Here is a 12,052-nt window from a genome sequence, read left to right as displayed (position 1 = left end):
GAAATTGTTAGATTACGTTTACATATCTTATGAGCTCATCAAAGACAAAAGCCGTCTTGTTCCTACTCTGAGTCCCCAGGGCAATGCTTAGTCTAGTAATTTTAGTTGAGCTAACACAGAAATAGTGGCTCAGAAGCCAAAAAAGGTGAACATTTTAAGAAGGAAGAAGTAGGGGCGCCTGGGTGGCTCAGTTGGTTAAGCAACTGCCTTTGGCTCAGGTCATGATCCTGGAGTCCCGGGATCGAGTCCCACATCAGGCTCCCTGCTTGGCAGGGGGTCTGCTTCTCCCTCTGACCCTCTCCCCTCTCGTGCTCTCTGTCTCTCATTCTCTCTCTCAAATAAATAAATAAAATCTTTAAAAAAAAAAAAAAGAAGGAAGAAGTAGTCAGAAATACCAAATCTTACAGTTGATCATTTTAGATCAAAGGGCCACTGGATTTAGTAAATCTCCTTTAACTTGCAGCCTCTCAGGAGGCCCGGAGACTTGAAGAGACAAGGGCAAGGCCAACAGCTGGCTGATGGGTGAGCCAGAGGCAGGACTCTGGTCTTCTGACTTTTGCCATGCAGCAGTTTCTTCTACACTGAGCTTTCCCTTTCAGAGAAGGGTTCTGCCCACTGCTAATAAACCTCTGGATTCAAGCAACCTCAGACAGGCTCAAATCCACCCATAAAAAATGAACTCCACTAACATGGCCACATCACTCCACAGAGCAGGAAAAAAGAACTAGAGAGAGCAGAGTGAAGGGTCTGGGGTCAGACAGGCAGTCCAGGGCTTGCTCTAATATCTGGACATTGTCTGCGGAGCTTCCCATGAAAAAAAAAAAAAAAAGGATTCATATGATTTGAATCTCTGGGTCATATCTTGAGCCAGAATTTTCTCTAACTCTCATTCCTTATGAGAAGACAGAACAGATGCTGCAAGCACGTGGACGAAAAACAAAGCCAGCTTCTCTGCTGTGATACAGGGTTGTTAACCAGGAAGCTGATACCGAATTCTATACATAGATGAGCAAACTCTGAATTCGGTGAAGTCAAAACAAAGATACTGACGTCATTCTCTTTCATGATAATTACATTCTATTACCGTTCACACAGCTGATGACATCCTGAGAAAATGAGAGTGATTTCTCAAGGGCAATGTTTCTAAAATATCAGAGCACTCCAGAATTACCTGGGGAGGTCCCCTCTTCAGAGAGCCAGGCGTAGCCTAAATGGGCTTGGCCGCTAAAGTTTAAAATTCTCTTGAAATGTATTCCAAGAGAAATGGCAAACATGACATTTTCCACGTTAAAACACAAAGGTTTCAAAAGGTCAGAATCCACAACTCATTTCCTTCTTTGTGATCCTTGTAAGGCCAGAGGGTCTGTAGGATGAGACATTTGTGGTCACAAACCCTGTGGGTTCAGTGTTTCATCAATAGAGACATGTACAGCAGCACAGAGATTTCCAGAAGCCCCCGTCTGGCAGAGATGACTAATGGGGCTTTCCCACTGACATCCTAACCAAGGTGCCAGAAGTATATTGGTTCCAGATCACAGCCCTCAGAGGGCAGTTCCTCCCAGGACATTACCTGTCTTCCCTTTACAGCCTACATTCCATCCACCTGCACTACCGACCTGTCCACAAGAGGTGGGCCCGGAAATGCATGTCTGACTTGCACCTCTGAACTGACCCCTTCATAGCAAATGTCAGCCTTTCTATAAACAGGGAATAGTGCAGTTTTTTTCTACTATGCAGGTTACAATTGTCACTCACTTTTTTATCCCATGGCCACAAAAATTAAAGGCAGATAGGGTCTAGCCAGAATTCTAATCAATCAAAGGAGTTCCAAGGGGGTGCAAAAGCAAGTGCAAACTCATGCAGTTATTACTGGCCGGGTGCTGACGATCATCAAGGACTTATTTATAAAAGAGAGGGAAGAAATTGAGTGGTGGGTGATTTTTTTCACTGATAGGCCCTATCCCATCAGCACTTGTAAAAACGTTATGCTACAAAATACAGAATAAATTTACTCAAAGCCCACTTTCACAAAGAAAAGCAAGATCTCAAACTAGAGATAAAGCCTATGTTACCATTGAAATTATCCTAGTCCATTAATAATTGCTTTTTTTCCCCTTGTGAAAAGAAGATGAACCAACAGCCTTAATGAGAAGTAGGTATGGTACTATTGACTGAGTGACCTTGGGAAAGTCACCTAACCTTTCTGGGTTTCCCTTTCCTCATAAGAAAAACAAGGAGATGGACTTACATAACCCCCAGGGCCCCTTCCACCTCTGAAGTTAGTATGTGTCTGTAACAGGGAACACTGGCTATCGATGAGTTTCACAAAGCCATGGAGCATGGTGAGGTGTGTCTTAAAATATCAAAATAATTAATCTTCCAACAAGGACAAGAACACAAATAAACATGTAGAAGCAGGAACAGGATTTGAAGAACTCTAAGCACCCAGGAGCAGGTCCTCCCACCATATCCAGATGTGGGATAGGATGCCAGGATGCCAAACTCTATTTTCTGAACAGCATCTGGCCGAACGGAAGCTCTGCTGGATATTAAAAGGTTTGCAATAAAGTAAAGTAAGTTCTTTTACTGCAGGATGCCTCCGAATGCTTCCTGCCCCATTTAATAGAACTTTCTACAATGATGGAAATGTTCTATATACACACTTCCCGATATGGGAGCAACTAGCCTCTTGTGGCTGTGAAGCCCTTGAGATGTAGCTAGTGTAACTGTGGAACTGAATTTGTTATTTTATTAAAAATTAATTTCTAGTTGAAGAGCCACATGGGGCTACTACGTGTGTATGAGACAGTATAGCTTAAACACCCACATTAGCAATGTTAACCCTAAGGGGGAGGTAATGCATACAGCATTTCCCAAATTTGTTGAGCCATGGAACACTGTTTTCAGAGAGCTGAAATTCCTTGCAAAACTATTTGGGAAATACTAGTCTATGAGCCATCTTGCTGAGTGGTTGAAACCCCAGAAGGGCACTCTAGCTTTGACATTCTAAGTAGCCATCAAGGGCATCAACCATCACCCAGTGACAGAGACCAGGATGTGCTCCTCTGTTCTGTATGTGTTGTAATGTCACCCCACAATTCAATCATATCACAATTTCCCAAGTCCTGACAGACACCTGTTGCCTCCCAGTACAAGTCCAGTCCAGGGAATTCTACCAATTCTTCCTTTCCACCAAACATAAAAACAATGATCATTTCTTGCTACTGGGCTTTGCCATTGGCCATGAACTCTTCCATACGTTGGGATATGTCATTATTTGAACAACCCAGTGAGATAAGTGGCATTCCTTTTATAGGTGAGGAAAGTGGAACTCAGGCAGAGAGAGGGACCTAGTTGCTCAAGGTCACATACTTAGTTAATGGGGAATAGACTTTCATATTTGAATTATGTCTCATCAAACATTCTAACAATACCATTTTGAGTTGACTTTTTCCTCAAAATGTCTAGGGTCCATAAAAAAAGGTGTTAAGATAACACATTCTCAAAATACCAAAAAATCACACATACCTGAGAAGAGCAGTTTGTTTTATAGGGTTTGCTCATATACACTTTGAGAATTATGATAAATGCAAGAAATGTTTAATAATCATGGAATAAAGGCCAATATGATTATTTACTAACATGTATAATTCTGATCCTCCAAGAAAGCCTCCACTGGATCTGGAATAATCATGTACTTCTCAACTGAAAATCCACATTGCTGTGTAAATAAGCAGCTACAAAATTTCATTTGTCCAATTATTTCTCCTCTCCTGAGTATGTGATCAATTTGGTGCTTCTAAGTGCCATTTATTCAGACCGCAATCACACACACAACTGCTCATTTTTGCATCTAATTTAGGCTTGGCTCTTCGAGTGGTAGCATGTGGGCCAAAGTCCTTGAATCAACTTGTCGTCACATCAGATATGAATGCATTTGACTTTGACCTACACAATTGCAGAAATCGAGGGTTTTTTTGTCAGTGAAATATTGCTTCTTGAACCATCATTTGGCCTTGTAGGAAACTGGGATCTAAAGTTACACCATGACCCAGAGTTCCAAATCCAGGCATTGCCCAAAGAAGACAATGCAGGCCCTGAAGCAGAATGTCAATGAGGTGACCCTTTACAAATTACACAGGTATGGCCAGCTATTAACAGGGCTCATTGCACTCACTTTGGCTCTCCTGATTAAAATACAATTACTTTCAGTCAGATACATGGCAGTCATTATTTTATCTATAATAAATCTGTGTATATTTAATATAATATTGGACTTTATTATGACATACTCTGAAAGCAATTCATACTACAATTCAGTTTTCATTACAATATGGCATGCAGATATGCCATCTGGGCTCTTCTCAATGGTCCTGAGGAACCTAAAGGAAAGGAAAAATGGGGTTAGAAAGGAATGAACGAAGAACAGTGATATAAAGGAGTCCCAAGGTGAAGTCTAGGTCATCGGGAAGAAACCTTGCATGAAGTGACCAGGCACACTGAGAGCCTGGAAAATCTCAGAGACAGGGTGATTTAAGTAATCAGCACTCTCAAAGTCCCAGTGGAGGAGATAGGCAGTATTTTGGGGAGGGAAAAGGCTGGTGAAAGGGGAGCCTGAGAGAGAAGAGGAGAGCAAAACAGCTCCATGCACAAATCTGTTCATCCAGCTACAAAAGCACAAAAGGTCCATGGGAGGTGGGGGTGCTTTGGTACACCATTTCCAAGTCTTACCACATGGGACAATTGTTAATGTTATAGATTCCTGGTCTCCACGTCAAAGGCCAGGAATCTGTGTTTTTAACAAGCATCCCCAGGTGATTCTTATGATAGGTAATTTTGGGAAGCACTGTTAGTGGAGAAGGGTATGAACTGAAGGCTCACAGGCTAAAGTTTAGATCCCGACCCATCCACTCACCAGCTCTGTGAACTTGGGAGAGATCTGTAACTCTCTGAGCCTTGGTTTTCTTGTCTATACAAATAAAAATACAGTTATGCCCAATAGCAATCCTACAAGTTAGGTACTATTATCATCATGCCCATTTTACAGATTAGGAAGCTAGGGCACAGAGTAGTTGGTTGAGTCCTTTGCCCAAAGTCACAATGCTGGTAAATGCAGATTTGGTTTCAAACCAGAAGCCACCTGGCTCCAGGCACGATGCTCTCAGCCCCAACAATTCAGCCCCTCCTCCCAGGAAAAGAACACTGTACTGAGAGAGACAGAGGGAAAAGCTTTCCAGAGAGGCAATTTATGTTAATTTCTCATTCATATCAGATGATAACTTGACGTTCCATTTACATGTTATTCCATAAACTAGCAACGTTCACTCAAATTAATTTTTGAATCAAGCTTTTCTTCCCCAAGATTAATAATTTATGGGACTCAAGCCATGGCGCCACCTGGGAAATGGCTCAGGCATATTAATGCTTCAACAAACATCATAGCTAATAATAACGCCACAAGGGGTAGAGATAAATATTAAATTAGGTACCAAGTGCTTCCCCCACACCCATGGTCTACAACATGGGTATAGATTCGGGTCTAGGCTAGCAGAATTCACCAATGTGAGACACCCTGCCCAAGTGGATTCACTTCTACACTGCTTTACACAGGCATATAGTCTCTTCGGCATATTCCTTGGCTGGAAATTTGCATTCTCTTTCAAATCAGGCCTTACTGGTTCATTTCTGAAGACGCCGCAGTATATATCAAAATGAAGATCTAATCACCTGCTGTTCTGACAGAGAAGATTTATTTTACTAGGATGTGTGAAATGATTGTTTCTCATTTGTCATCATGCTCTGTACTTTGAGCTGAAAGGAAGATGCAGCCTCAAAGATAGGATATGACACCAGAAACTAATTCTGAATTTTTCTGTTTAAAAAATTCACGTATATATATTACAGAAGACAGAGTCTATTGGGGGTAGTTTTTTTTAAAGTCCTGCTACTCAAAGTTCTGAGGACAAATAAATATAAAGAAAAGAAAGACAACTGCCAAATTTCATGGACAAAAGAAATACAAATTTGTTCAAGCAAAGCAAAATCAGATGAGAAAAGTGGAGGGTTCTATATGACAACAAGGAAGAGAATAATTCTAGAGCAAAACTAAGGACAGCAGATAGGAATCTATGAAGTAAGATTTAAAGGGCTCTTGCCTTTCTGTAGACCTAATATCTCATGCTAGGTATCATTGCTTTCTTTGGCTTCAAGCTATTTGCCTCTAGAAGGTATTCTAATCTCTGCCATGCCTCACATACATCTTAAAGGATCCATCTCCACCTACTCATGTGACCCTGTGCCCCAAGCTGTAGCTGATTGGAGCAGGGCTATACACGTGATCCAAGGAGAGTCAATTCAAAGGCTGAGTTGAGCCAACCTGAATCTTTTTCTCTAGACTTATAGGACTAAGAGGCATGGAGAAGCTAATTATTCAGGAGGGAGTTGAGAGATAAATTCAGGTAGAGCCAGGATTCTCTGATGGTAAGAGATTTTCAGGTGGTGAGAGATGGTGACATAACCAGCCCAAAACTATGGGGGAGAAGTTATAAGTAGGGTAAGGGGGAGCTGATCTGAGAAAAATTAAAGCAATAAAGACAAGTAGGGGAAAAGACCATGTGCCCTAATAATCCTAGTTCTGGAATTTACAGGTTCAGCTTCAGTGATTGGCCAATACTTTGTTTCTGGTTGATGAGATGGACCATTATATTCTTACCCTACATCTTTTTTTTTTTTTTTTAAGTAGGCTCCATGCCCAGCATGGAGCCCAGAGTGGGGCTTGAACTCATGACCCTGAGATCAAGACTTGAGCTGAGCTGAGATCAAGAGTGGGACACTTAATCAACTGAGCCACCCCAGTGCCTTACCCTACATCTTCTTTTTACTTAAGTTTGTCTCCTGGGGTTTTATATTCCTTGTCACCAAAGAAACTTCATTAAGTACAAACAAATGTAGCAGATCTTGACACTGGTGGGGAACTTACACTTAGCACCAATGCCTACTCCTAAATCCTCACAACGTTTCCCACGTGGATTATCCAGCCATATTGAACCAAAAGAATTCCTTCCTCCCATTTCTTCACACTGGCAGATGTCCTGCCTCCCAAAGATTTTGTACCATTCTGCTTAAAATATTTAAAGGAGGCTGCCATGTTCTGGAGTTCTAGGTAGTGAGTTTTGAGTCATAAGAGATATTTAGGCCAAGGGTAGTTGATAATCTGGCAGAGATATGTAGAAGATGAATTCAAACACCAGAGAGGTGTTTAAACTAGATCAGCCTCTAGTATCATTCTGGCCTCCTTAGTCAGGTTGCAAATACCCAAATCTTCCCTCATTCCTCCCACAACATTGTCTTCATATTTTCTCACCCTTTTCCGGATGTACCCCCATTTACCGACATCCCTCTTAAAGGACCCTGAGAACAAAATACTCGTGATCTGACCAGTGCAGAACACCCTAGGACCACTACCTCTTTAATCTGCACTCACTTCTGTAAATGCGCCCAAGAGAGCACGTCCTATTGTTGACACTAGGCTTCACCAGTGGCTCCAGTTAAACTTGGAGTCACCTCAAGTGTTCAAAGTAGTATCATCTTGGACACAGAATTTGATAGGAGGCTGGGGAAGGAGACCATCTGTGCAACAGGTTTGGACACCAAGGCAAACCCATTACCTTTCGGAAATGCACCATTACCTTGGGAAAGAGCAGCCAGTAGAGAGGAAGGGAGGTGAGAAACTTCTAGAGGTAAAATTCATTTGGCAGTTTTGCCTGTTTGGCCCTGGGAATTCAGGACCATGGAGACAGCCATCCAAAACCTCCCAAGAACGTTTTCACCTGCCTTCAACCTAAATAATACCCAGAAACATCCTCCCAACACTTTTCCATATCCACACGTTAGGGTTTACTGTCTGAGCATACTTGGACTCTGGATGTCTCAAGGTTCCGTTGTGGAAGCATTTTATGATTCAATCCAGACTCAGAGAAAAGGTGCCCAAACACACAAGAAATGATCCCAGAGTATAGCCCGGCAGAATGATGGAGTGATGGAAGTTTCCTTTAAGTCAGCTGTGTGCGGCTTCACTGCAGAATAGGGACAGGATCCAATTTACCATCCCCCCCCAACACACACACACACAAACACAAAAAATACTCATATGCATTTCATATTGTCTCTTTAAGCATTAGGGCAGACATGGAATTTCTGCAGATTCATGATTCTTACGTTAAATTCGGCCTATCATCCAGGAATGACTGGCCAAGTAATTTTCTTGAAAATTATCCTCAAGGATTCTATAGGGGCTCCTTCCTCAACTTCAGCTTTGGGACTTCCTCAAGCCCCGTCACACTTCCATGTCATGTATGTGCACAGGGCCAAATCACTCCAAAAATGCCAAAGAGTGCAAAATTCACCTCTTTGTTCATTCATTCAAAAGTACTCTACATCTGCTAAGAACTCACCCTACAGGCAGGGTCACAAGATGTCTCTGTACTAAATTGTTCAGTACAACATAATACTTGGCAAATGAGTTGTAAAAACCTAACCTACTGCAGGAGCTTAAGGGAGAGGAAAGCTAAGGGTTCACCAGCTACAACTTCCTGAAAACTAGAGGATCTGAGATGGGTTATGAAGTTTCAATCTGAGAAACCAGATAACAGGAGAGTGGAAAAGTCTGGCTGCCATTTCCACTGCCAGCCTAGAAGCTTGCAGAGAATCGTGATCATCATTGCAAGCCTGAAGAATTATGTCTTGAGTGTTCCCGGCAACTCAATTACGGCATGCAAATTTTCCGCGGAGTTGACTTCTCGGCTTCGGGAGCCACGCACACGCTCCTTTGGGCTTTTTTGCACGAGGAAAACATTGTTGGGAAAGGAGCCTGAGGACCAACCACTGGAAAGTGCACTCAATAGCACTTTGGTTGAGATAATTGCTGCGTTTTTTTTTTTTTTTAAATTGTAGGCTTCTGAGGTGACCACAAGCAAAATTTGTGACAGACATTTGACACTGAGAAACTGCCGTGTATGGGTGAAATTTTTCACAGCCCTCCCCCCCAACCAAGACTGGTTTATTGACTAACAAAGGAAAATTATATAAAACCACTGAAGTACGTTGGCCAAGTCTTTTCTTTTGTCGTAATGCTCTTTTGCTAGGCACCAGGACTGCTCCTCATTACAGTCATGCAGACTCTCATCCAGGGAAGCTGGTTCAAGTTCCCTGCGTGGGGGACGCTCGGCAGCCCAGTGCACAGTGCAGCCATTTTGCTCTGTAAGCACAGATTGCAGCGAGCCCCCTCACCTACCATGGGTTCAAGAGACTTTAGAGCTCCGCTCAGTTCCTACAGAACTGCCTCCTTATCCTCTGGGCCAGATGCTCTCCTTTATCCCTTCTGTCTGGAGCAAGCTCTTTCTGGACAAAACTTGCGAAGGGAAGCAGTCTGGAAGACAGCGCAAAGGACACAAGTCCACCAAAAAAAAAAAAAAAAGCACAATCCAGGGAAAATAAAAGACAGGGCTTGCAGAGGCGGTCTCCCTGCCCATGGTCATCAGGATCCTGTGATGTCAGTTAGCATAACAAGGATATAATCAGAAGAACTAAGGGAGGACTTTAGAGAGACACTTGAGTGGCATGTCTCCAGCCCCAGCTGGGGCCGTGGGTCCAGGCCAGCGGGTGGGAGCGGGCCAGCAGCTTGCATAGTTATACCCTGAAGCACATCCAGCAGGTTCCAGGGCTCCTCAAGCCAACTTCCTAAGCAGGCTTCCCTCTCTGGACAAGGAAGCATCCCTGCCACTTAGCCTTGATAATCTTATTCTCACAGTATAGATGGCATGCCATTTCCTGGCTCAGGAGACCCCAGGGAAGCTCTTTGTGTTTTAGTTCCACCATCTAAAAAATTATGATGATATTTATCTTCTTGGGTCCTTGGGAAGATTCAACAAGACGGTGGAGGTGAAAATGCCTCATAGAACATCTATCACACGGTTTGCCCTAACTGAGAGTTAATGCACATTTATAAACTACCTTTACAAATGAGTCAGCATTTCTGGGGTGCCTTCTGTGCACTAAACAATGAGGATGACAGAAACTAACAAAGTATTTTTTTTCCCCTCAAGGAACTTACAGACCAGTTGAGGAGATGGTACAAACAGAGGCAAAGATGAATTAAACACAGCAACCAACCATCCAAAATGGATGTACACTGTGTTTGCCATAGAATCTTGAAGGAGAGACCAGGACAATCAGGAAAGCTAAAGAGAGAAGGATTTTAGCAGCACCATGAAGGCTGAGGAAGACTTCGATGAGTCAAGAAGAGGTCCCAGATGGAGAAAGGCTTTCAGGAAAACACTGGTCTCCCATGAATTGACACAATAAAAGTTGGTCTTCCAAGAGCCCAATTGCACTGGAATAACTATTAAAACTCTAAACCAAGCCCCGTATATAAAGAAAAAAAGGTATCTACTTACTGTCTCCTCCATGAGGCTGATTCAGTACAGGAGAAAACATATCTAGGGTTTTACAATCCCAGGAAGAGAACAGAGACAAGAAAAATACAAGAGAAAATAAAGCACGTGGAGAGATAACCATCTGTGTTTGCTGGCTTAGGCTTCCTTCAAATGTGTAATTATGATTCCCAGGGCTGAATTGGCCATTTGGAGAGACAATAGTCCAGGTCAAGCAAATAACCCAAAAGGAGGCAATCAACCTACAGACAACAGACTCTATGTGCATGGTTTTTCTCTTAAAGGAGATTTGTGTTTGCCAATGAAAAACAAGATGCTTCTTCAAAACATTTTAATTTAGTAGGAAACATCAAATTCACAAGTCTTCAGTAAAGTCTAAAGCAGTATCAACCACCTCATCCCTAGAATAAGACATAAGACTATATTTTCATTTTGTATGAAACATTCAAAGTTCAGGGCTGGAAAATTGTGTGTGGGCCGATGCCTGATAGTGCAGCCCGTTATTATGGAGTGAGTCACGATAAATTTCCAGAGCCACCACACCTTAAAGTCAAACTCACTCAAGCCAGACAGTAAACTATTAGCAGAGATATTTTTGTAACCATAATTTCTAGTCTTTTAACTAATTTTTTTTTTAACTAGCAACAAGGCCAGTTGTATAAAAGTCATAGAGCTCTCTTTTCTGGCATCAGGATCTTGGAATATTTATCCTTTTGAAAACAATACAAAATAAAAACATGCCCTGGGGTATTTTAAGGAATTTTTCAACTGACCAACTTGGTCAACCAGCATAATCCTAGAGCCCTGGCTCTGTCATGTCAGCCAGCCCCGGCTCCTCACCACAAGGAAGACTCAGCGCAGGACTGCTACGGTTGTGGCCACGTCTGCCCCAGGTACCCAAAAGGAAGTCTCTCCATGGCGAGGCCAAGCAGGGGATAGCACCACATGGGGAGAGCTGCTGACAAGACGGGGGAGCTCTGAGAGAGGTTTCCATGCACACTGGAAGTTGACAGGCTTTGCTCTGATACAAAATAAAGCGACTAGTAAAACACTCATACCTCAGATAAAGCCTTCATCCCTTGGCCCACGTCCAGTTTTGGCCACCTGCCTTCACACACTTCACGCTTCCACCAGGAACCCCATGAGAAAGTTTCAGCCTGTCGGTGCCCAAGGGCCCAGAGCTGGGAGCTCTTTAATGTCAGGATGTGTTCTAGAACCTTGGAAGAGGCCCAGGAAAGATTCAGGCTCAAGGTTTCTAGATAGCAGCTGAATTGAGCAGCTTTTCTTAGTGTATTTTTAATTCTCTTCATGATATGCTGTCAGGTCAGTGATGGAGAGAGTTCTCGTGGGTGATTGGGGCTGGTCCTTTGACTCTTTATTTCTGAGCTTGGTTTCACATGAGGTACCCACTGTTAAATGGGAATGAATGGAACAGAAAGAATGTACAATGTGTGCTGTCCCCTTAGCCCCATCCTTGACACTCCTGTAAGGATCTTGCATGTGTGAGGAAATGCTTTTCTAGTGCGGTATCTCCCACTCCGCTTACACATTAAATCAGTGGAGTGAATGATTGGATTTTGGCCTCCACAAAGTCTCCCTGT

Source organism: Mirounga leonina, unplaced genomic scaffold (assembly GCF_011800145.1).
Source record: "Mirounga leonina isolate KUSES-001 unplaced genomic scaffold, KU_Mleo_1.0 Mir_127, whole genome shotgun sequence".
Taxonomy (NCBI): Eukaryota; Metazoa; Chordata; class Mammalia; order Carnivora; family Phocidae; genus Mirounga; species Mirounga leonina.
The sequence above is the reverse complement of the archived record's forward strand: the minus strand, read 5'-3'. Positions refer to the sequence as shown.